This window comes from Sorex fumeus, unplaced genomic scaffold (genome assembly GCF_029834395.1).
Source record: "Sorex fumeus unplaced genomic scaffold, SorFum_2.1 ptg000111l, whole genome shotgun sequence".
NCBI lineage: Eukaryota > Metazoa > Chordata > Mammalia > Eulipotyphla > Soricidae > Sorex > Sorex fumeus.
The window spans coordinates 132,314-158,287 of NW_026606168.1; the positions used below are offsets into that span (position 1 = coordinate 132,314).

The 25,974-nt window shown below is 39.3% G+C and overlaps 1 pseudogene; it reads right to left on the minus strand.

Annotated features, from left to right (window-relative positions):
* Positions 1–21,483: 21,483 nt before the first annotated feature.
* LOC130043130 (uncharacterized) lies at positions 21,484–21,580 on the minus strand (annotated as a pseudogene).
* Positions 21,581–25,974: the final 4,394 nt, after the last annotated feature.

Consider the following 25,974-nt stretch of genomic DNA (forward strand, 5'->3'; position numbering starts at 1 on the left):
ACACAGTAATAATCATTGATCTTTGAGTTTTCTATTTAAACCAGGTAATAAGAAAATATGGGGCATGGGGAAGGTGTGGAGTGCTGAGTGGTAGGGAGGCAAGCCCTCAAAGGTAAGATGTTTGGGATCACTTTCATCAAACATTGACCAATAGAAACCAAGAAGATGTGAGGGAGACTAAAATAGGAAAGAAAGAAAGAAAGAAAGAATATGGACGGCAATTATTAAGGAAGAGGAAACCGTCTGGATAGAATGTTGAAGAAAACCAAGGATTTAAAATCAGAAAAGAAAGAATATATGTTAAATGTGCTGAGATAAATACACTGAGAGCAAGTCAAAGCAATTTACTTCAATAAATGCCAGAACTAGAAAGTATACTATTCCTTGAGTAGGGTACCAGTAGGAAAACCAGTATATCAGAAAGCCATCCTTGGTGACTTTTTTTCCTTATTATCTCTAAGAACACAGTACTTGGTACTTGACAATTTGGAATATAACCATGCTTCAGAAATGATACATCCCATAAATAGCTAATAGTGGTTATCTAGGTGGGTGGAAGAAATAGAATCTTCAATGTTTTTATTACGTTCTGGTTTTTAAGTACATGTACGCGTTGCCTGTTGAAATTTAAAAAATGGTATCTTCTAACTTGATTCAGGAGATTTGATTCATTTGTGTTGTAAGTAGGTTCCAGGTTAAAGTTGCTTGTCATATTTACAAATATTATTTCATGTGACTTTTTCTAACATGAGAGTATTTTGATAATAGTCAACTTCTGTTTTTAGATCCTAAGAGGAAATAGGAAAATCAAGTCTCACGTGTCTAATTACACATTTTTGTCATATTTGTGAATTTTGATTATTCCTACATTAAAAATATTTAATGGGATTTTGGTGCTCATTTATTAAATAATGAGAAGAACGTTTTCCTGGTTAATAAAGATAATTCTAATCTAGGTTTTGAAAGTAAATTTGCAATATTTTGTGATCATTTTTTATACGGTCTTTTCTGTTTGTGTGATAAACTGAAATCATATGCTATGTTTAACACGTGTTGTTTGCTGGTTAATATTTAGAGGTATTGATGAGAATAATTTTTTGTAATTACGAAGTTTCTCTATTTTACTCATTTAAAACATTTCTTGCCTATGAAATACAATCACGTTTATTCCTATTTTCTTTTTGTTATGTAGTTACTGGTAAATCTTTTTTCTTTAATGTACTGGTAAAGTGTGCACTCAAAAATCACCTTCTATTACATTTTTTTGGCTAGCAGTTTTTTTCTAAAATAGAATACACTTCATATTGTATATGTGAAACAATTTATTAATAAACTTATTGGACTGTTTTATTTGGTTTTGTTTGAGACCACATCCACTGTTATTCAGGGTTGACTCTTGGGTCTGCTCTCAATAACTTACTGTACTATGCTGCTTGCTACATAGCCCAGATTTCATCGATATCTATATACTTATTTTTCAGTTCTGTGATACATAATTTTCATTATGTTTTCTTTATTCTTCCTCCTATGTAAACCACGTGAAATGGAAAAATTATATTCATGTATGCATTATTATTCTTAGAGTTATTAGTAACTACATTGTAGATAAACAGCTTAAGACACAGAATTTAAATAAAGTTTTCCTTCCAAAACCATTTCTTGGGAAAAACTCAAGTAGTCCTTTTTGAAGTGGATAAAAAATCAGAGTAACCTTCAATGCATCAACAAGATTAAGTCATAAGTGAACCGTAACTAACAGATATTCATTGCACAAGTAAAACGGAAACCTGATGATTACAATGGTAATAGTTGTAAAGACCCCAAATGCCTATATTAATGTAAGGTATCTTCCTAACCGTTTCTGCATTGTAGTGATCATGCAGAGTCCTGGAAAGAAGTCCACATGCTTAGATTCCTTAACTTGGAAATTCAAAAGGGACAGAGAGATAGTACTGGAGGGGATAAGGCACTTGCCTTATACACAGCCAATCAAGTTGGATCTCTGTCACTGCATACACACTTCTGAATGTTACAAGGGGTCACTTCAGAGTGTAGAGCCAGAAAGAGCCCAAGATCACTGTCAGTTATTAGTCCAAACTATACTCCTTACCATGCCCAATAAAAATTATTGGAAAACATGAAGTCTCTTTGTCATTTCTGGCCCTCAGGTTTCTTCTTGTCCAGAGAATGTTACCCATTCTCTTAGACTTCCTAGTTTGGAAAAGCTTCCCTTATAGGAAATAACATATGAGTCAATAGGAGAGCAAGCTACAGGCATTGCTAGGGTAAGGAGAAACTCTCTGTAAGCAAGAAATCCAGGTACAGACACGATCACCTGGTGTTCTTCAACAGTTCTGTGTTCATTTGGAAGCACGATACCAAATACACAAATTGCTAAAAGGTTCCAGGATTTGAATCACCCCAAATTGTTGGAATTTTGGAAACTCAGTTGACTGCTGGTACTAGAAGCATCTCGCTGGCTTAAATTTTAAGTTAATATTGTTCCTCTCAGAATTGCAGGAGATATTAATCTCACAGAATTTTTTCATCACCCTCTTGTTCCTTACAGAAAATTTTCAAAATACATCTGTATTGGGAACTGCACATACTCTGCAGCACTCCCTTCCCGTGGTGAACGATGCAGCTTCCCTTACAGGAAGTGTCTGCAACTACTCCAGACTATCTGCTCCAGTTGGTAGTTCTGCTTGGCTCCTGCCCTCAGCCTCTGGCACCTCTTTCAAACCACTGATGGGTAGTGCCCATCTTTACCAACATTTCAGCACAACAACGCTATCTGGAGTGTTTCACCAGAGTCATATATCCACCTCAACTGCTTCCTACCCGAGTGTTTTGGAAAGGGATATTGCAGGAAGTGCTTAAGTGAAGTCTTCCATGGGAGACTTTTTTGTAACTGTCCTTGACCAATACACCGCTGTCTCTTCCATGTCTAAGTCAGCTAGCTATGAGAGAACCCTGGATACCTACAACACGGTGTCTGTGTACCCATCAATTTCTGGCAGTCTTGTTGAGAGAACACCATCTCTGGTTCCACATCAGATTCTAAGCCTGTCACTTCCCTACCAGGAACGAAACCAGGTGTATTACTATCATCAAGGCACTCTGGGAACTCTCCTTTCTGGCCTGCAGTCCTATGACTCCATGTCATACACAGGGAAAAATGGCTCTGCCCCCCAAGCTTTCAGCAACTCATCTAGAGAAATGGTTATGTTTCTGAAGGAGGTCCAGCACCCAAATAACCAAACATCAGCCTCCTCTTCTGGAATTGACTTCTCTATGTCTGCTAAAACCATCACAGAATCGAGTTATCAAGGTGAGTTAAACTGAGAGAAGGGAAAGAAAACTCAAAAATTGAAATCAAAAAAAGGAAAACTGTCCATAGACAGATGGTATTTAAATACACTGAGATTTTTAAGTTTATGAAATGAAGTTAACTAAACTCAGTTCATGTTTACTCCCCTCACTCATTTTTCAGCATGTTATTTTCACACTCAACATAAGAGCTCCTAATGGAGATTGTAAGGTATGATCGTATAATGGACATCTAGGTTTCATATAATGAAACTTCAGGAGCACACAAAAGAATGCCACATTTTTCCCTAGTTATTTCATTTAATTTTAAATTTTTATTAATTAAACATCATGAGGCACAGTTGTAGACTTACAAATTATTGTGCTTGGATTTCATTTATGCAATGATGGAGTACCTATCCCTCCACCAGTGCCCATTCTCCAACATCACGGATCCCAGTATTCCTCCCACCACCCATACCCCCCATCCCACCCAGCCTCTGTGGCAGGGAATGTCACATTTTTCACTGTTCTAGTTCAGTAGTCCTCCAGAATTACCACACTAAAAGTAAAATACATGTCTTAAACTAGTATTTTGTTATTTTCTTAAGAAGTTTCAGAACTCTTATTGTAATGGTACCAGTTTAACTTCCCCTTCCATTATTGAACAGCAAGGTTCTGAATACACTTGTGGTTCAGAGATTCTGTCTCACACCATGAAACCTAGAATCTGTACTTCAGCACAAATATCATGCTTGTGTAAGCTCACTCAAGGTGGGGGGCACGCGGCACCCACACGGCGGTGGCTCTATCTCTCCCGCCGCCCGCGTTCGGTAGTCTCACCCTTCTACCACCCCGGAGAGGTCGATGGCGATGGTCAGGCAGAGGAAGGAACGAGGGCCAGGCTGGTAGGTATTAGTCGTAGTTTATTCTGATTCTCTCCTCATCTCTCCTTCTGTCTCTGCCCCCATTCTTCCTCCCCCAGCTACTTCATTCTCCTTCTCCATTCCCCTTCATCCTCCTTCTCTGGAGTCTGGGTTCTGATCCTCTCTGAACTCTCTTCTTCCTTCTGCCCCCTGCCCCACTCCTACAGTCCAGTTAAATCCTCTCTCCATGAGGAATTGGGGAAACAATTACACATAGGTGTGGTCACAATCAATAGGGGTGGAGATCAACAGGGGTAGAAATCTTAGCCTCAGGGAAGACCGCTCCTAGGATAGATCCTTCCTCAACAGGAGGACCCACCCTAGAGCAGAATCCCATGGGCGTGCCTCTCCTCTCCTTGTCCGACAAGCATACAAGAATATAAATCATTTTGTATGGATACAGTAAGAAATATCTTAAACTTATAGAATTGCTCTCCTAGGGCCATCTCGATCTCAGACTACAGTGCTCAGGCCAGATAGTCTTTCCCACCCCTAGCAGGATCCTAGTCTTGTCGTTACCTTGGATCATGACAGCATTTGTCTATGATCAAACTCTTAACTTATAGTTAAGAATCGTGGCACCTTGGCCTGGCCCATTTCGCTGCCAGGGTAGCTCACTGCTTGCCCTGGGTCCATTCAGTCCCTCGTCGGGACCCTGCTTTTGGGGTGTTAGGAACTAAGGGCAACTGAGGCTAAGTCGAGAAAGCAGATGCCCGGGAGTGAATAATATTCAAGGCCAATCAAATCCTAAGTTACAAAGCATAATGTTAACGGTCTTCCTGTATCTATACAAAAAGGATATTACCTTAAAGTAAATTGTTCATAAGGCATAAGGAGAGGAAAAAGGCAATATTTCACTCATACATATAAAATCATAGATTTCTGGGAAACTGATCTTACAAATTAACAAAGTCTGATTAAGGGGAAAGCTGATTAACTGGGTGGGAGAGCATAGGGAAGATTGTTTACAGATAAACACAATGGAAGTGGAAGTGCTTCAGGAGCACCGTGATGGGTGTAACCAGATTAAACCTAAACTTCTTGAAGGACAAAGCAATGTTACCCAACAATGCTGAAGTACTGCTTCATTCATACTCTTATTCTATGATATTAACGTCCTTTTATTTTCCAGGAAAGTGAATAAACTGAGAGTACAATACATTACAATGCTAAGCTCTGTATGGCACTTATTAGTTTGAAAATCTCTAATTTTTTTTAAAAAAAGCTTTTGTTTGGAGGAGGTTGAATCTGTGTCATAGCCCAAAGTGCTCGGGGATTACTCCTGGGTCTGTGCTAGGAATCACTACTGAAGTTGCTTAGGAGATCATATGTGATACGAAAGATCAAACTGACGTCAGCTGTGTGCAGGGCCAGGGCCTTAACAAATGTACTATCCATCTGTCCCAAGTCTCTTATTTTTTAAGTTAGTTTACACAGAAACACTTTCAAATACAAAGAAAACCAAAAAACAACAGCACCACATGACAAACAGTAAGAACTACAACATTTATCTCCAATCTTCAAGCACAGGACCTTGTCCATTATCTGTAGAATACCGAGTAACAATGCCTTGCCTATTTCTGGTAGGTGCACCCTTGTTGCACCACTAGTTTTGTGGAGGGAATATCTCATTTCGCAGGGACTGATTTCTTCCTTGCTTCCTTTTTAGTGAGGAATTTCCTGGGGATGGAGACTTCCCTGGCATCACAACCTTCAGGTCAGACATTTGGTCTGACACAAATATCCGAATTGCCCACATCTTGCAGTAGCAGGATTCAAAGACCTGAGAGTAATCCACCACCTGAGCTTGGAGAAGTTCCCATAATATCTCCAGCCCAAAGTAATCTGGCGCTGACCCCAACTCCAACTCAGGAACAAAAAGTCAAGAATTTTGATCAGATGAAAACTGGGCTTTCAAAACCTCTGGAGACCAACCGGATCCCAGTAGACCTAGATTAATGCAAAGATCTGCAGGTAATGAACACCACTGACACCATCACTCTGAAGCAGGTGCAAGAAAATTCAAGTGGCACTAAGGGGACCTCCCTTCCAACACGGAAGAACAAAAAGGAGGCTTCTGAACCTCTTGAGGGAGAACCCAAGGCTAAAATCCAGCCAAAAGTCCGAGAATGCTTGCTAGGGGGAGCGGGGATTGTTTGTAATGCTGCAGTCAGTGATAGGTGTCCTTTGATCAAGGCCAAAACTAACAGCAAACCTGGCAAAGATGCCTCCAGCAGGATCAACAAGACAAAGAGCCATGGGCAGGAGAAGATAAAAAACACCAGAGAAAACTCTAAGAAAGCTAACGAGTGTAAGCATCCAGGAAACAAAGTCAAGGAAGAAGAAAAGCCCACCACTGGCAAGATGAAACGCAAGAAAAGTCAACCTGAGCTTTGCCAAGAGTCTGTTAAAAAGCCCCGCCGCTACCTAGGCATACACATGCTGGATTCTTTCCAAGTGTTTCATGCTCTGGGGAAGAAGAGTGATCCAAAACCTGGAATCTCTTCCTCCCAGGTCATGAGTAGCTCAAAGAAGCCTAAAGATGTCAATCCATCCTCAGCTGTAAAGCCATGGCTAGGTGCTACACGGGATGGAAAAGGCCTTGAGAAAACTCAGGTCAAAGCACAGAAACCAAGTAGCAGTGCTGAAAAACGCTCATCTCCATCCCAGTCTGAGCTGCCACCTCCTGGGAAGGTCAAATTGGTACCTTTGCCTTTTCTTACCATGGAGAGGCCGCAAGCCCGACCTGTTCCTCGGAGACCACAGTCTGTGGCCTCACATCGTCCTGCTGCAGCTTACCCTGCCAAGCCTGGCTCTACCAATGCAGGTCGGCCAACTGCTGCCAATTCTTCCCAGTCAACCACTGCATTTTTGCCTGGTTCTGCCAAACCTGCTCAGTCCATTTCAAACACCCCATCTCAACCAGGTTTGCAGAACCCAAGTAGTCAGCCTATTAGTCACCCTGCAGCTTCTAGACCTGCTCCCTACAAGACAGCAGCTGGCTCTTCTCTCCAGTGGGAGCCTCCTCCCGTCTCTGTGAACAGTGGCAGTCGCCACCCAAACGTCAGAGTCACATTCTCCTCCAAGACTTCCGTTTCCAACCAATTCCATGGAGAAAGCCCAATGTTCCTGAGCCAGTCATGTCAAAGCCCATCACCAAACAGCAGAGACCAGAGCATGAGGCTATGTAAAGGAAGGCTCAGCAGGAGCGTGAGAACGATGCCAAACACACGTCTTTGGGGGAAATTGCAGTTCTTTATTGAGAGGGAAAAAGAGATGGACATCTCTCTCTACTATGGCTATGTAATGTGAGAGCTGGAATGGTAGGTTCCACTTTAGGTACCTGATTGTTGCCCTAGGCAAACACTGACATGCCATACACCTTTTTTTATTCTAATATATTTTTTCAAATTAAAGAGATGCATCATTGTTAATTGGTTGTTAATAAAACTTCTGAATTTTGAGATGCTGTCAACTGTGGTTGTTTTTGGGAGTGGCTGGGTGTTAAAGGATGGGATGGGAAAGAATGTGAAGTTAGAGAGAGGAAAAAGGGGGAATAGACAAGACTCTAAGAAATACAAACATGTCCAGGGTTATGAAGCCCATAAGAGGAGAAATTGCATGGGCCTGATGAAGAGTGGGGTAGTGTCAGAGGAAGAAGAGCATAGCTGACAGGGCATTTTCTCTGCAAGCAAGAAGGACCCAGTTCAATTCATGCAATCTTTTATGGTCCCCAGAGACCCCGCAGATGTGAAACTTGAGCACGGAGCCAGGAGTAAGACCAGAGCACAGTCAAGTATGCCCCATCCCTGGTGTCTTCAAAAAAAAATGGGAGAAATGGCATGGTCTGCGGTTTTCGGTTAAAAGAATAAATTTTGAATAGGTTGAGGAAGGCAGATGAGACTAAGGTGACCGGAAGAAAAGTAAAAATTCTTCCATGGAGGCTGTGTTTATGCCTCATGGCCACCTTTGGGCAATAACCAAATTTGAGACACATCACTAAAAGGTTTGGGTGGTCTATCTATAAATGATGCCTGGGGGATGCGAACACAATCACTGGGGAATAAACCTACCAGATGAGTGTTCAACTCCCTCAGAGTCATTCAAGGATGACTCTTAACAGGGACCCTGCCAAGATAACAGTTGCAGCATGAAGCCCGTAGATCAGCTCCTGCGAGATGCAAAGATAAGTCACCATGTCCCCGGGCCCTCTGTTCAGCACCCCTAGCTGCACCATTTCACTTATTCCCAACAATATTCATAGTTGCTATCACGGTGACACTTTACTAGCGAGTTTCAACAATGAGGTCCATTGCCTCTGTAAGTCTGGATTTGTAAACTCCCCAAGGTAGCCAAGCCAGCTTTCAGGAAATTTCTGGTGGCGGGAGCCTCAAATTATATTAGCTTGAGGGGCTGGTCCCTGGTGCCTGTAGCTTTCTCTAAACATCGCTTTTAACTGCAGCTCACACAAGAACCAATTTTATAAATGGCGTTGTGGCTGCGTTGCGGCAGGTACCGTACTAAGACACGTGTCCTAGGTCACCACTCCCAAAGCAGTTGGTACCGGTTGACCTTGAGCCTGGAAATTGGTGTTGGAAAGAGAAGGTCCTAGGAGAGTTAATGGGGTGATGGATGGATGGAAAGGAAACTGGGAAGGGTAGGGAACTGGAAATCTGTTCATCATCATGGGATAGTTGGTGGATGTCTTTCAAATACGTTAAAATATTTTTTGTAAATGAGATTCAAAACAAAAATACGAAAATAAGATAGGTTCCAAAGAACAGTTAACATATAAGACCGAGAGAGCTGAAACGGCTGGCATTCCTTCTAGAGCTTTCAATCATACCATTCACTAAATATGTTATTTTCAAATCACTTAGCTGTGGAGAGGAATAGTGAGAAAAAGAATGCCACCAGAAAAGCAAACTGGATGACCACCTTCAATAAAAGCCAGGTGGAAGGTGTTCACATGGATCCCAAGTGCAAATATATGTTAACAGGAACATATACTTAACTAACTCTGCTTGGTACCAGTAACTACTTTGGGGGAAATGGAGGAAAACGAATGCAGTTTCTGACAGACCTGAGACTAAACTGCTAACAAATTTTCCCAGGAAAGGGTAGTTGACTGACTGGGAACTGAAAAACTTGAAAAGTGTTTTGCTACCTTTCATGTATGGCTAGAGGAAAATGATCCCAGTAAACTCTCAAAATTAACAAGCTTCAACTCCCTTGAAGTAAATTTGCATTCACTGAGGAAAAAATGTTGGGAGAAAAGTCTGAAATTATAGGAAAAGAGACAATAAGTGCAAAAGGAAGGGCTTGAAATTTGGGTTCCTCTGAAAATAAAGCTTGAAACAACAAGATCTGGTGGGAACATGATTTACTGGGAACGGGATCTGAGGAGGAAAAGAGTGTTATCAGGGATGTGAACAAGAAAAATCCAAGTTAAGGAAGACTTAGCTAGCTGACTACCCCCTGGGCAACATGGTTCCAAGACTACCAGAATTTACCAAGGTTCTTATTTTAATTTTCTTTCTTTTACATGGTCAATTACAACATGTATTCTTTGCCTTCTTCAAACACAATTTGGAGTATTCATTTCTTTCTCAATATTATGTTCATTGGTGTAAGCATCTTAAGCAACTGCTGGATAACAGAATTATTTGATCAGACTTATTTTTTACTTTAATGTTTAGTTGAGATTACTGAAAACTAGGTCTAAAGTGAAGTTTGTCTTGATTGGTACAAGGGAGCACTAGGGATGGAATTAGAGATTATAGGGTACCACATTCAGTTCCTAATAAAACAAGTAAAGTCAGTGTCCCAAATAGACTAATGAAAATGATTTTCATCTCTATTTAACTTGTAAATTCAGCATTTTCTATATTAAATTAAAAATGAAAGAATGTTCCTATACTTGGTCTTTTAAAGACATTCCAGGTTGGTTAAGGAAACAAACACTGCCTATGAAATCATAACAACTTAATCATAAAAACCTGATTACTACTTAAGTTTCCAAGAATGTCAGTACTAAGAATTATTTCCCTGGATCTCACTAGTGTACATGATAGTCATATGAATACACCTGTGTGGACACATCGCTGGTATCTAATTTAGAGAATTAGATATAGAGATTAGATCACATAGCTGAGTGTGATCCTAACTTTTCTAGACACTCCCCTGTCCCACACACCCAAAGACATGTGCTAATCCTTATGGATCAATGAGTTTTCCTCCTCTTCTCTCCCAGAATCTTTTAAAATTTCTTTTCAAGTACTAATGAAATGCGCTTTAGAAAATATTGAGTTAACCTTAATAGTTGTCCTTTAGCTTTTATATAGAGAACCAAGAAAATCTTATTAAAAGTGTATTTTTGTATTCTTTGAAAATGGTAATAAGAACATTATCCTTGAGTCCCTCAATATACATTATATAAAGAATTTTGTGAGAAATTCCCTGTACAAATCAATACTAGAAGAAAGAAATGACTTCTCTAAATGAAAATGAACTGGGACATTTCAAAGTATCAATCAGTGAATCAAAGATGAATCATAGCATCCTATAGCTAAAAATGCTCTTGTTATAATCTAGTCAACACCATTACATTTTTTTCTTATACCAGCTGATAGCACTTTTAATTTTTTAAATTATTATTTATTTATTTTTATTAGTGAAACACCATGAGGTCCAGTTGTAGACTTACATACCTTTGTGCTTGGGTTTCAGTTATACAAATATCAAGTACCCATCCCTCCACCAGTGCCCATTCTCCACCACCAAGGAACCCAGTGACCCTCCCACACCCCATCTCCCCCACCCCGCCCCACCTCAGGGCATTCCCTTTTGCTCTTTCTCTCTTTAGGGTGTTGAGGTTTGCAATGGAGGTCAATACCATTACATTTTCAAAGAAGAAAATAGGCCCCTATATGTTCAAGACAATGCTACTGTCCTGCGGTTCTTCCCAGCATGTACCCTGCTCCAAGCCAGCCCTTTGGAAATATGCTGGGAAGGAAAACTGGATGTTCCTTTCCTCACACTGACCTGAAAGACTCTTGCTGATTCTCAGTCACATCAACTATTTCATTTGTTGCCTGATATCACCTCCTGTCCTTTACTTAAAAAAATATTTTATTTGTTTCTGGAATATAAAGAAAAAATTAAATGGACTAACAAAACAAAAGCAAAATCAAAGCTTTACACTCTGACATCAGAATCGTCCTTAGAAGAGGGGAAGTAAATGACTGAAATGGGCAGGGGAGTGTTGTTAGTTGGTTGTGGACAGTAGCTGGATATTTGACAGTGCATGGAGTATGAATACACAGTTGCTGAGATGAGGAACACTGTACTTGAAGCGAATACAGTTTGTAAACTAGTCATCACAATTATATGTCCAAATGAAATTTATCTACATATGCTTTGTGCCTTCCTTGCATTTATGTGTTACGCATGCCTTTATCATGGCCTCAGAAATGCATCTGAGGGCACTCGGAAAATTAGTTGAGCCACAAGTAGGGGGAGAGAAGTAGTAAATAATTGGAGGAGGAAGAAATATGAGGTGGAGCTTAAGAGCCATGTAAGAGGAATATATAGATATGTATGTGTGTAAATACACATATGTATGTATAAATATATATATGGGCTGGGGCGATAGCACAGTGGGTAAGACGTTTGCCTTGCACGCGGCCAACCTGGGTTCGATTCCTCTGCTCCTCTCGGAGAGCCTGGCAAGCTACTGAGATTAACCCTCCCGCATGGCAAAGCCTGGTAATCTACCTGTGACGTATTCGACATGCCAAGAACAGTAACAACAAGTCTCACCATAGAGACGTTTCTGGTGCCCACTCGAGCAAATCGGTGAACAATGGGAGGACAGTGCTACAGTGCTATGGTTAATTCAAACGTTGTTTATGCAAAATATGAAAGAATCAAATAAATATTCTATAAAGCTGATTACACCTATTAAAGTAATATAACTTCAAATAGTGTTTAGAAATGAAGTTGAAGAGCTTTATGGGCTGGAGCGATAGCACAGCGGGTAGGGCGTTCGCCTTACAAGCGGCCAACTATGGCCGACCCGAGTTCGATTCCTCCGCCCCTCTCGGAGAGCCCGGCAAGCTACTGAGAGTATTCGATATGCCAGACACAGTAACAACAAGGTCTCCAATGGAGACGTTACTGGGCCCGCTCGAGCAAATCGACGATCAACGGGAGGGCCTTTACCTTTTTATGGATATAGAATGATGTTGACACTATATCAAGAAACACATGGACCTTTGAGGATCAAGAACACGTAGCTGTTGTCCTTTCCTAAACTTATTATTTTTTTGCTTTTATAGAATATGCTTTCCCTGAGTTTTTGTTAATAGCTACAGTTTTTTAGAAAGCATCATAATAAATTATATTATTAAAAAATAAAAAAGTTGGGTTTGTAATTGGATTCTGTATGTTTGGAACCTGGGAAGTATTTTCCTATGTAAGCTACATTAAACATGATATTTATAACAGAAATACCATCTTCAGTACTATTCAAAATAGCCAGAAGAAACTATGGTATACCTACACAATTTAATACTACGCAGTTGGTAGGAAACGGACATCATGAACTTTGCTTATAAATGGATGTACAGGGAAGAATATCATACTGAATGTAATCAGTCAGAAGGAAAGGGGTATACTGATTGGATTACCACTTTTTTTGAATGTAAAAAACCAGAATATGAGACTAATACCCCAGGATAGCAGAAACACGTGCCAGGAGAATTGGTCAATGGTTGGACGCTTGCTACAAGTGCTGAAGTCGGGCATTTGGAATAAAGAAGGGACAGCTATGACAATGATAGTTGGAAGTGATTACTCTGGGTGAGAACTGAGTATTGAAAGTAGGTAAAGGAATAAACGTGATATCCTCTCAGTATCTGTATCACAATCCATAATGCCCAAAGGATGAGAAAGAGAGAGAGAGAGAGAGAGAGAGAAGGAAGTGCCTGCCATAGTGTAGAGACAGGTCAGGGGGGGTTGGGGTTGGGAGAGGGAGTGGTGGGAGAGAAACTGGGGACATTAGCAATGGAACTGTATACTAGTGGAGGTTGGGTGTTAAAATATCCTATGATCGAAACTGAATCATGAAAAGGTTTCTAATATGTGTCTCCTGCAGACTCAATACAAAAACACGATAGTTAGTTTCTACCACCATGACTAACCTATGAATTTGCTGAAATTTATTTTTATCACCTTGGCTGGGCTCATTACATGGGTGCCTGTGTGGTTAAACTTTTTCATTTTATGCGGACTTAAGAGACAAAACTAATAGGGTTGGGACTTCTGGTGGAAGGAGAGAAGAGCATAAAAAACCCTGTTGACCACAGCTCAGCAGGGGTCAGTTAACTTGCGTGATGACAGACCTCCTTCACTGGTTTCCTCTTTTGTAACGTGGAAAAATGAAAAGACTTTGCAGGCTGCCAGGGGGTTGTTCCCTCCAGTTCACACTATTTTCTTTTCGATCAGAATTGTTTAAAGATTATTTGACAAATTTGGAGCTTAATGATTTGTTCTCATATATTTCCCCTACGTGGTATCAGTGGGCATTGATCCAGGAAGGCCAGCATGAAAAAGTTGAGGTGTATGTCTTAACAACCAATACCAACACTACTGTAAGTATGGAACCCAAAGTACAATAGTTAAATTTCAAAATCAAGGAAATCGGTGGGAATGCAGGGAGAAATGTATCATTTGTTGGTGGAGGGATGCAGACACTGGTGGTGTGATTAGAATTGGAATATTGTATGACAAAACTCCATTATAAATGACTTTGTAATTCAAAATTGCCTAAATTTAAAAAAAGAGAAGTCAACTTACGTCCATATTTCAAGAAAGCTTGTCTTAGCAAATTTTGGCAAGGAGACCATAGTTGGTAGAGAGAGGGAGAAAGAAAGGGTGAGTTGACAGTTGGGAAGAGAAGCCTGGGTATCATGGAAGAGATGAAAGCTGATCTTAGAAGATTTGGAGCCATCAGAGTTTAGAGAGTTAAATGGTGAGACTATTGCAGTTTAGATAGTTAAATAGTAAGATTGGTTTCAGTCATCAGCAGTGTATACATAGAGAGAGTTCAAAGACCTCACAGATATTCAGGCTATATTATCTAACAAGGGAAGCATTTTTTTCCCTGAAGCACTATGTAAGGATAATATATTGCCAGGAAGAATGATAAGAAGTTGGTTTTCTTTTTCATAGACTAATACATTAGAGATGAAAACTTTTATACAAAGAAATCTATCATCTTTTCCTGTTGCTCTGTTTTCTTGTCATCATTCCATTCTCCCCCATGACCCTACCTAATCAGGGCTCTCCACATTTCTTAGCAGTGTCACCACATAGCCTCAGAGCATGTGTTAACTGCCTGTAACTCACAGTTCTCATGTTTTACCCACACCCAGGCCAGAGCCATCCTTCTGCAAACCAAGCATGTTTGCTGAAGGCCCATTCTTCCTTGAAGTGGCAGTCATGGTTTACCTCTTCTTAATCATTGTGTTTACAAATTTAGATGAATGTCACTATACTAGTAACAGGGATTTTCCAAACTAAGGAAAGCATAAACATTTCCCTTTCCCCCCAAGAATTTTGGGCTAGTTATTTTCTATCCACTGCTAATTATATGTGATAATTAGGAAACAGAACTGAAGTAAAAACAGGGACATTTGTCAATTTGGTGCCATGACTGTATAAGTCTTTGTATAAGTCTTTGTATAAGTATATATTTCTAGAAAAAAAGCAGAAGAAAAGGAGTTGGTTGCTAGCAAAGAATGCCAAATCTCTGCCAAGAAATCCTTTGAAAATAAAAATTGTGACTATGGACTGAACATGATTGCCACTGAATGCCTCTTTTGCAGACCACAACACCCAAAAGGAGAGAGAGAACAAAAGGGAATGCCCAGCCACAGAGGCAGGGTGGGATGGGGGGGATAGGTGTGGGAGGGATACTGGAATCCATGGTGGTGGAAAATGGGCACTGGCGGAGGGATGGGCATTTGATCATTGTATAATCAATACCCAAGAACAAAAATTTGTAAATGTACAACTGTACTTCATGGTGTTTCACTAATAAAAATTTTTAAAAAATAAAATAAAATAAAAATTGTTTTGTCTGCCAGAGATCAGCAGATGGGAAACTGAGTGAAGGCAAAAGATTAAATTGGTTGACTTTTATTTTTCCTTGAGTATATTAATTTGATTTTGGAGTCAATTTATATGACAGTTCATCAAGACACAGAAATTTTCAGCACTTCTCTTGTTTAAAAGTATATGATCATTGTATAACTGAAACCCAAGCACAAAATTTGTAAGCCTATAACTGTACCTCATGGTGTTTCACTAAAGGTAAAGGTAAAGGCCCTCCCATTGATCGTCGATTTGCTCGAGCGGGCCCAGTAACGTCTCCATTGGAGACTTTGTTGTTACTGTGTCTGGCATATCGAATACTCTCGGTAGCTTGCCGGGCTCTCCGAGAGGGGCGGAGGAATCGAACTCGGGTTGGCCGTGTTGGCCGCTTGTAAGGCGAACGCCCTACCCGCTGTGCTATCGCTCCAGCCCACAGGTGTTTCACTAATAAAAAAAGAAAAGAAATGTAAAAAAATAAATAAAAGTATAGTGATACACTATATCTCTATCTCGCATTATTTTTATTTCTGATAGTTTGACACAAAAGATACGTCAAACTCATAGGGAAATGTAAAATACTTAAATGCTGTTTTGATTATTTAAAATTACGTTATAGAATTACATTATAGAATTTCATAAAATTTAGGATTATGCAGAATCAACGTCCATGTATCACTCACTACTGAAAGGCCAACTCTGTCATTCACCACTGTTCAGTTTTTCCACTTTGACTACACCTTTCCATCTGGTAACTAAATAGTCTTATATTTCTAAAGTTTGTTTTTATTGCTTTGGAAAGATCAAAATTATGCAATTTTCAACATTGGATGAAACTAGAGGATATCGTGCATGTAAAGTTAGCCTTAAGGAAAGGAACAGATACAGAGAGATTTTTCTCATATGTGGGATATAAAGACACACAGCAAGGTAGCAACAAAGGTTCAAGGGCAATGTAAGGGGAGAACTGATCCACACAATCGAGTCAGGGGATTGGGAGTGAGGGATTCTGGGGGTTTGGGGGAGAGGGAGGGTTTATGTTTTGAGAGAATGAGGAGTGTCATGTTGGAATTATGTGTATGAGAAACCATTATTAATTGAATTATTAATCATGGAATATAAATAATGTTTTAGATGTTTGTCTGTCTCATTTTATTCTTATAATTTGTTTTTTCCATATGCCACATATGCATGAACTTGTATGATGCCTATCTTTCTCTACCTGGTTTATGTCACTAAATATAATATCCTCATGTTATCCATTTTTATACAAATAAGAAGATTTCACTTCATACAACTGAGTATTATTCCATTGCTTTACCACTTTTCATTTGCAAAATTTGTGGTTTAAATATACAAATATTGGTTTTGACAATGCTCTGGTGTTTTAAAATTTTTAGTTTAGTGAAGCAAAATAGATTTTATTGAAAAACACTTAGAAACTTGTGAAACAGGTGTAGGGTGGAATGGAATATACGTTCAAGAGAGAACACTTGTTTAACAAAGCAAGCAAAGAGAGACATAGAGAAAGGAAGCACGGTATTTCTTCAAGGGAGAACACCAGCTTGAGGACCAAGCCGACTTTGGTAGTTTAGGAATAAGAACTTAGAGTGGTATGAACTTAACTTGTGCACTTTAGGGGGAACCTGAGTGAAACTATTAGAAGTACGTTAAGGAGCATCATAAACTGGAGTCTGCACTTGGAGTGAGGAGGGTAAAGAGCTCTTTGAGGAGATCTGAACTATGGAGAACAGTAATATTATAACATTAATGATAGTATCTTACTGTGGGATTCCAAAAAATCTTTAACAGTGGCATCAGAAATGATAACATTCTCAGGTATTTGGATTTCCTGTGGAAACTACTGGAAAGCTGAGTTTATGCTCTGGATGCCTCCTCCTGAAACAAGGTCAACAAGTCATGAATGAAAAATTACAAGTTAGATGGATCAAGGATTCTGATCCCAGTGGAAGGCTAGCTTTCGGGTGGACAATTTCTACTGATGGCCTGATGTAGATTATGATCCTGGGATACGTAACAGAAAGGAGGTAGTGACAGGTATCCTCAGAAGTGAAGCCTCTGAGACAGAATTCATTCGTGCCAACTTATGGGTTATCAATGTTTGTTCATGGCTGCTACCATTATAACATGCCATTCAATGGTTTTGTGGTTTCAATTTACTGTGTCAATGTAAATTTCAAGTTTCTAAATGGAAGGTAAAAATGTGACGCCCTCAAGATGATGAATTATGGGGATGGGGGGGGGGGAGCTGGAGCTATAGTAAAGCAGGTAATGCATTTGCCTTGCACACGACTGACCCAGGTTAGATTCCCAGCATCCTGTATGATCCCTCCAAGCACAGTGAGGAGTAATTCCTGGGTGCGGAGACAGGAGTAACCCCTGTGCATCTCCAGATGTGACAAAAAACGCAATAAAAAAGGATGACTTACCTTTAGATATTTTGAAGTCAAGTAGAAACAGCCAGAAAGCTCCCCAGAAAAGACTTCTTCAGGGTCGAAAACATCATTACCTCTAGAGTGAGAGGATACAGAAAATAAGGTTTCCCTTTTATGCCAAGTTAAAGCAAGCCATACATGATCTTGGAAAGTTTGTCAAAGGAAAGCATGAGTATAGAAAGGATAAGGTGACAACTGAGTCTTAGAGGTAAAATATACAAAGGTCAAGAAGTAGGAGATATGGGGGCGAGCAGGTCTACTAAGAAAAGCATTTTTTAAAAAAGAAAACGCAATGAGACATCAAATAAGACCTTTTTAAATGTTTAAGAACAGGGATCTAACTCAGTGATAGAGCATTTGCCTTCCATTGTATGATGATCTGGGATTGATCCTTAGCATTGCAAACAGCATTGTTTTTTAATTTTTAATTTCTTTTTTCTTTCTTTCTTGCTTGCTTGCTTGCTTGCTTCTTTTTTTGTTTTTTGGGTCGCACCTGTCTATGTATAGGGGTTATTTTTAATTTTTAAAAAAACTTATAATTTTACTTTTTTTACCTGTGGTTTAAAAGGAAATCTAAAATATTTTAGAGTAAATATATGTGAAGAAGAATAAAATTCACGGGAACTATTTAGTGTTCTTAATGATACAGCAGTCAGAATTTTGAGGTTAATTGTATGGGTATTGCATAAATAATTTTCCCCATTATGTGGGCTGTCTTTTAATCATGGTCACCATTTTATCTGAGTTGCAGAAACTTCTTAGTTCAATGTAGTCTCATTTGTTTATCTTCACTTCCTCTTCATTGGTCAGTGGTGTTTCTTTCTAGAAGTTTCCCTTAGCTTTAATGTCATGGAGGGATCGTCCCACATTTTTCTCCATATATCTTAAGAATTCAGGTATCATATTGAGGTCTTTAATTCATTTGATCTGACTTTGTTCCTGGCACTAGAAAAAGGTCTGAGTTCATTTTTTTTTTGCATGTTGCTGTCCAGTTTTCCCAGCACCAGTTGCTGAAGAGACTTCCTTGCTCAACTTCATATTTCTTGAGCCTTTATGAAAGATTAGGTAATAATAATCTGAGAGCCAGCGTCAGGATATTTGACTATACTCCATTGATCTGAGACCTGTCTTTATCTGAATACCATGCTATTTTGATTACTAAAACGTTGTAGTAGGGTTTAAGTTGGGGAAGGTGTTCCCTTCTTCTTTTTACCAAAGATTGCTTTAGCTCTTCATTGGAGTTTATTGTTGTGTATGAGTTTCAAGAGTGTTTAATCTATTTCTTTGAAAAATGTTATGGGTGTCCTTATAGGAAGTGCATTAAATCTTTGTAGAGCTTTGGGGTGTATTGCCATTTTGACAGTGTTAATCCTCTCAATCCATGAGCATGGGATGTGATTCCATTTCCTCATATCCTCTTTTATTTCGTGAAGAAGTGTTTTGTAGGGTTTTTTTTTTTTTTGGTATAGTTCCTTAACCTTTTTAGTTGATTCTAATATACTCGATTTTCTGAGGTATTATTGTGAATGGGATTTTTTTTCTCTATCTCTTTTTTCTCTTTCATATGGGAAAGAGAAAAATGGGAAATATATATGGGAAAGCCATGGACTACCGGATATTGATTTTGTAATATGCTACTTTACTAAACATATCTATTGTTCCCAGGAGCTTTTTTGTAGATTCCTTGGGATTTTCTAAGTATAGTATCATGTAATCTCCAAATAGTAAAAGCTTGAGTTCTTCCTTTTTTATCTGGATGCCCTTGATATCTTTTTTTTACCGAAATCATATGGCAAGTACTTCAAGTACTATGCTCAATAGGAGTGGTAAAAGTGGGTAACTTGTTTTGTGCCTTGATTGTGTTTTGGGATTCTAGCTCATTGATTTCTGCTCCAAGCCTTTAGTTTTTCCCCGTTGAGAATAATGCTTGCTGTGGGTTTGTGGTAGTTTGCTTTGACTATATTGAGGAAAGTACTTTCAACTCCCATTTTGTTGAGAGTTTTTCATCCTGAATGAGTGCTAGATCTCATCAAATGCTTTATCTACATCTATTGATATGATCATATGACTTTTATCTTTATTTTATTGAGATGGTGTATTCTGTTGATTGACTTGAGAATGTTAAGCCATCCTTGCATCCCCAAGATAAACCTACTTGGTCATAGTGTGTGATCTTTTGTTGAGTCTCTGGATTCTCTTTGCTGGTATTTTCTTGAGAATCTTTGTATCTGTATTCATCAAGGAAATAGGTCTATAATTTTTTTCTGGTGTCTCTGTCTGATTTGAGTATTAGGGTGATCTTTGCCTCATAGAAACTATTTGGGAGTATTTCTGTTTCTTCAATTTTCTGGAAAATCTTGAAAAATGTTGGCAGCAGTTCCTCTTTCAAGGTTTGAAATATTTCACTATTGAATTCATCTGGGCCAGGGATTCTGTTTTGGGGGATACTTTTGACCATCATTTCAATTTCCTTGGTAGTGATAGGTTCAAGTATTCCTAATCCTCTTGGTTCAGCCTTGGGAGGTAATTGGAATCCAATAATTTATCAATTTATTCAAGATTCTCTCATATCCTACTGCAAAGATTCTCAAAATAATTTCTAATCATCCTATGGATTTCTTTAGTTTCTATTATGATATCCCCTTTGCATTTCTGATTCGATTTATTAGAATTCTTTCTCTTTTTTTCTTTGAGAGGCTTTTAGTGGTTTATTGATCTTGTTTATTTTCTCAAAGAACCAGCTTTTGCTTTTATTGGTCTTCTTTATTGTATTTTGGGATTCTAGCTCATTGATTTCTGCTACCAGTTTTATTATTTCCTTCCTCCAGCCTAGTTTGGACTACTTTAGTTGGTCATTTTCCAAAATCTTGAGCTCTAATTTATTCGTGTAGGCCCTTTCTTTCTTCCTGATGAATTCTGGCAGAGCTATAATCTTTCCTCTTAACACTGCTTTTGCTGTGTCCCACAAGTTCTGGTAGCTCGTGTCCTCATTTCTCATTTGTTTCTGGAAACATTTTATTTCCTCTTTGATTTCTTCTCTAAGTCAATGGTTGTTCATTACTTCCCTTAAATAAAATATTTCCTTGCTGAGCTTTAGTCTGTTTGATCTATTGAGAAGTGACAAAGTAGTGTTGAAATCTCCAACTAGTTTTGTGTTGCTATCAATGTTTTTCTTTAAGTCTATTAGAAGTTGTTTATAAGTATTTTGCTGGTCTGTCATTAGGAGCATATACATTGAGGAGGATGAGTTCTTTCTGATATACAGATCCCATGATCATTAAGAAATGACCTTCACTGTCTCTTATTACCCTTAGCCTTAAGTCCATGTGGTCTGATACTAGTATGGCCACTCCAGCTTTGTGGAGGTGTTCTTTTCTTGAAGAATTGTTTTCAGACTTTTACTTTGAGCCCATGGTTGCTTTGATTGTTCAGATGTGTTTCTTGCAGGCAGCAGAATGTTGGGTTCAGTTTTCTAATTCATTTTTCCATTCTATGCCTCTGAATTGGCACATTTAGTCCATTGACATTGAGAGGGATTGTTGTGATGGGGATTTGTGCTATCTTTATGTAGAAATTTTGTACTTGTGGGGATTGGGGTTGTCTTAGCTTAAAGTAGCCCTGTTAATTGTTCTTGCAACAAAAATATGGAACGCTTTACAAGATTGCATGTCATCTCTGTGCAAGAACCATGCTAATCTCTGTATCATTTCAATTTTAGTATATGTGTTACCAAACCTAGTATGAGTTAATTTTTCCATATTTTTCTCTTCTTATTAGTTGGAGTGTTGTCCTTACTCACTCCTATGTCAGACAGTGATTCCTAATCAAGGAATGTATTTCAAAGCAGCTTGAATAAATAGATTTCGAACTTTAATGTCCCAGAAAGAAAAATATGGTTTTTACCATATTATTTTTTTACCATACCCACGGCATCAGTTTTACAAAATAATTCTTTTGGAAGATGGTATATGAGTCTTGTTTAATGCCCTTCCCTGAAACCTTCATTACGACCATTAAACTAGAGCCTCTTGCTGTTCTCACCTCAGTCCCGTGTACATCTCCAGAAAAAGGTGGATGGTGTTGTCTGCACTTTGACCGCCTTGATTGTAAGTAGGAATTTTTCTCCTGAAGGAAGAGGTGAGGAGCATATTGATGATTTCATTCCACCTTATTACAAGTTCAACTTGAACGGAAGGTGCGACTCATGAGGCTCCTGTAAAGGACAGATTAAAGGGTTTCAGTGAAGTTTAATGGCCAACACACATTAACAACACAGATGACTCAAAGTAGCCTGTGTGCATCTTTGTGTATAGTGAGTTTCATATCTACTGATAGTGATTCTCAGTCATGACACACGGGCAAAAGTTTCCAAGGATTCCAAGGTTCTTGATTTTCTGAGGCACGATTGTGAATGGGATTGCTTTTTCATGTCACTTTCTTCTCACTCATTATTTGCATATAGAAAAGCCATCGACTTTTGGGTATTGAGTTTATAGCCTGCAACTTTACTATAAAACTCTATTGTTTCTAGGATTTTTTTTGGTAGAGGTTTTAGTATTATCTAAATATAGTAGGATATCTTCTGTGAATAGTGAGAGCTTATTTCTACCTTTCATAAATGAAAAACCCTTAATATCTTTTTCTTATCTAATTTCTATTGCAAGTACTTCCAGTACTACATTGAACAGAAGTGCCAAAATGAATTTGTACTTAGCACTTTCTGTCTGTAAATTTCTATGCTAAGAACAGTGGAATAAACTGTGATATCTTAGTAATTTACAAGTAAATTATGAAGACAGATAATATAAAAGAATTTCTTTGTATAAATTTCCAAAATGTATAGCTTTCATTAAATATATTAAGAATAAATCGTAGGTCTTGACTATACCATGAAGATTATTTCCCTGTTAGAAGTTACCCTTCTAAAATGCAATAAAGTGACACATTTTGAAAATGTTGATTATTTGTTCATTAACTCAATGAATATTTGTTAGTCTGGTGGTGCAGTGCCTCCAGGAAGTCAACCTGTACCCTCAAGTGAGTGCATCAACAGTCTGATGGTGTCTTCATGCTTCCTGATAACCTCAAATTGCCAGTGTGCCTCTGGCTGGATCCCAACACCTCAGGACTGTTTCCCGAGAAATTAAACTCCCGAAAGATATGTGGGAGCCATGTTCACAAACCAACCCTGGCTCTCTATACAAGCTAATGGATTGGTCTTGTTTCAGAGACCCATAAACAAATCTTGAAAGATATCAAAAGCCACAGTTGACCTTGGACCTGCAAAAGGCTGAACACACTAGGGTAAATCGGAGGGAGGCAGGTTAGTTTGGTGCCCACCCAACCAGAACCCAGTGCAGCCACTTGCTCCCACAATCCAAAATCGCCACTATGCCCTCGTCTGGTTTTCACCGTCTCAGGATGGCTCTCACTGAAATATAACAGCTGAAAATTCGGATATGCGGGTTTTGTGACAGAAATCTCCAGGTTTTCTCTGGGTCACGATGGGCATCCCACCCCCACTGCCCTGTACTTATGGAAGCCTCAGCAGTCATTTCCATACCTCAAAGCTACTCCAGCCTTACCTTCCTGATAAAAATACTAAATTCCTTGAACAAACATGATGACCTCTTAGTACCTGTACGAGACCCATAATGCACAAAATAAAAAGGAGACAGAGAGAAAGAATTAAAGAGCCTGCCATAGAGACAGGCTGGGGGTGGGGGTAGGGTGTTGGGGGATGGTTTTAGGGAACCAGGAACATTGGTGGTGGGAAATGTATACTAGTGGAGGGATGGATGTTGGATCGTTGTATGACTGGAAGCAAATTATGGATAGATTTGTAATGGTCTATCTCACAGATACTCAATAAAACATTAAAAATATATATCCTTAATTTGTACCTCAGACTACTGATAGAAATTTAAACCCCAGCATGTCTATTTTTGTGTTCTGTGTAGGAAAATTGTTACTCAACTGTGTGCCAATAGTTTGAAGAATGCTAAACCCAAAGATGACTGTCTTTGGCATGAATACTGTAATTGCAGCTACGTTATGTTTTAGAATCAGTTCGTGGACAAGACGTCAAGAGGAGCAGTGGCAAAGTGCATCAGTGTTGAATGGATAAATAATGTTTGAGGAGCTTGCAAGGGAGACGGAAAGATTTGGCATGAGAAGAGGGAAGAAACAGAAGAGTGAAGTACTAATAAGTATGATGAGAAAAATGCAAGGGAGGACATTTCCTGGCAAGTGTCACACTCTGTTGAGCTTTTGGTAAGGATAAGAATTAGGAAGTATCTTTCCCATTTAGTGGTAAAAAGGTAACTATGATGGGTGAATTTAAAATTTACTTTAACAATTAGAATCACTAAGAGATACACAGTTACAAAGTTGCTCATAATTGAGTTTCAGTCATCTAACGTTCTAGAACCTTTCCAGTATATTGGAGGCATTTTTGAAGGAATATCCCTGTTGCGAAGACTAGGGTATCTGAATCTTAACACATTTCACCAAATATATGATCTGTATTCATATGATTTACACTTTCTCCCCTGCTCTTTATGTTTTCATGCAATATTTCCTTGTGAACCTCACCTCAAGTGAGGGTCCCTATTTAAGACAAGTACATGTTTCTGGGGCATTATATATTTTTTGGTTGCTGTGAGAGTCTCTAAAACAATGCTCAGGAGGTGTAGGGGTCCCACAGACAATTCTCAGAAAACGTGGCCATGGTGCTTGGGGTCCTCCGAGGTTATACAGCCTTTGATACTCTGGCAATCAGTGGTGCTGGGAGTCAAATTAAGTGCTTGTGAGGCAATTTCTATAATCACTACACTATCTCCTGCGGCCCTGGGTATTGGATTGATGTCAGCATTCTGAAGTCCTCCCTTTTGTCAGAAAGCAAAGACTCAAGCAGGAGAAAGTGGAAGAGACTTTAGGGTTTAGCTAGGTTGACTGTGTAGATAGTGATACCATTAAGATTGGAACAGAAAGTAAAAATAAAACAAGAGCCCCGCTCCTTTTTCCGCTGAACTGGACACCCTCCACAGGGGGACACCTGCGGGGGACACCTGCAGCAGCTCCATGGGACTGTCCATCACCTAATCAGTTCCTCCCTTCCAGGTGGGTAGGGGGAACACAAACCAGTTCCACTGCTCCTCACCCCCAGCCAGGAGCCTTTTCCTGCAGAAATGGACACCTTCCAGCAGGGGACACCTGCAGCAGCTCCATGGGATTTTCCATCGCCCCTCCTCCATTCCAGAATCCTGGGTGGGAGTGACCCTGGGATGGGCCAGGGCCGTGGCCACCATGTAGGGGCGTGGCCTCCCAGAAGTGGGCGTGGCCTTCTCCTGGGTGGACAGCCGCCGTTATATTTCCCAATCTGGGCACTCTGTACTTTCATCCCTCACTTTGTCGCCTAATACCGACTAAAAATTTCTGACCACCTCTACTAGAATACAACAACATCCCACTTGCCTACTCCATTTCTAACAAAAGACCTGTATGAAATGTGCTGTACAAGCTCAAAACTAAAAAGTACCTCCTCCAAAGCTTCACTCAATGTCCGTTTTAAAACAAAGAATAAGGCCTGATTGAGAAGATGGTCAGTATCTAGAAAGGGTTGGCTACCATCGACCAACCTTATCCAAAATCCTTTCCCATGATAAGAGGGAACAGTACCTGTGATTTCAGGGGTCTACCTCTAGGTAACCAAAACAATATGAAGAAACAGCGCAAATCTCCACCACAAGGAGAATATGAAGAAAAGAATCCCGAACCCTCAATCGAGGTTGTTCACAATTGCACTCTCTTTGATAAAGAAATTCAGGATAAAATGCAGAGGGTGTTCAAGGATCTACTCAAAGAATCAATGGAAGAGATATCCAAAGACTAAAAGAAGAAATGAAAGAAACAATAGAACAGATAGTCAAGAAAATACAGGAAGAAAAGAGAACAGAATTAAAAATAGCTACAAAAAGAAGAGTTACAAATAAAGTATTCAGTGGATGAAATTAAAAAGTCAGTAAGTACCCTTAGCAATAGGATAAGTGCAGCTGAAGAGAGGATCAGCAAGCTTGAAGATGAGCAACAGAAATCCCATCGGGAACAACAAGCAATAGAAAAAGACC